We start from the raw sequence: 345 nt of genomic DNA, 5'->3' as shown, positions 1-345 counted from the left end.
TGCAGATGATAGAGGTATCATGTGTTCCTTAGAGAAAATAATATCACCATCTAGTTTAAAATCCTTTTGCAACGTTTTTCTCCCTTGGTGGTAGCCATGTTTCTGAACATTTATTTAGCACAATATGTGGCTTGATTATTTATCATTATTCAGTGGCTTTGAGAAAACACTAGAGCAGTTCGTTTCCTATGTACACTTTCACTGGGTCTTCATACACCAGTAAGGTTGGTATTTATCACTGCTGATGAGAAGACTAAGCCCAGAGGGTAAGTAACTTGCTGATACACAGTAAGTAAATGGCACAGGCCAAGCCCTGGTCATCTAGACTCTGTCTGGAGCTCTGTC

Source organism: Tupaia chinensis, unplaced genomic scaffold (assembly GCF_000334495.1).
Source record: "Tupaia chinensis unplaced genomic scaffold, TupChi_1.0 Scaffold000093_1, whole genome shotgun sequence".
In the NCBI taxonomy this organism is placed as follows: domain Eukaryota; kingdom Metazoa; phylum Chordata; class Mammalia; order Scandentia; family Tupaiidae; genus Tupaia; species Tupaia belangeri.
Note: the sequence above shows the minus strand (reverse complement) of the source record.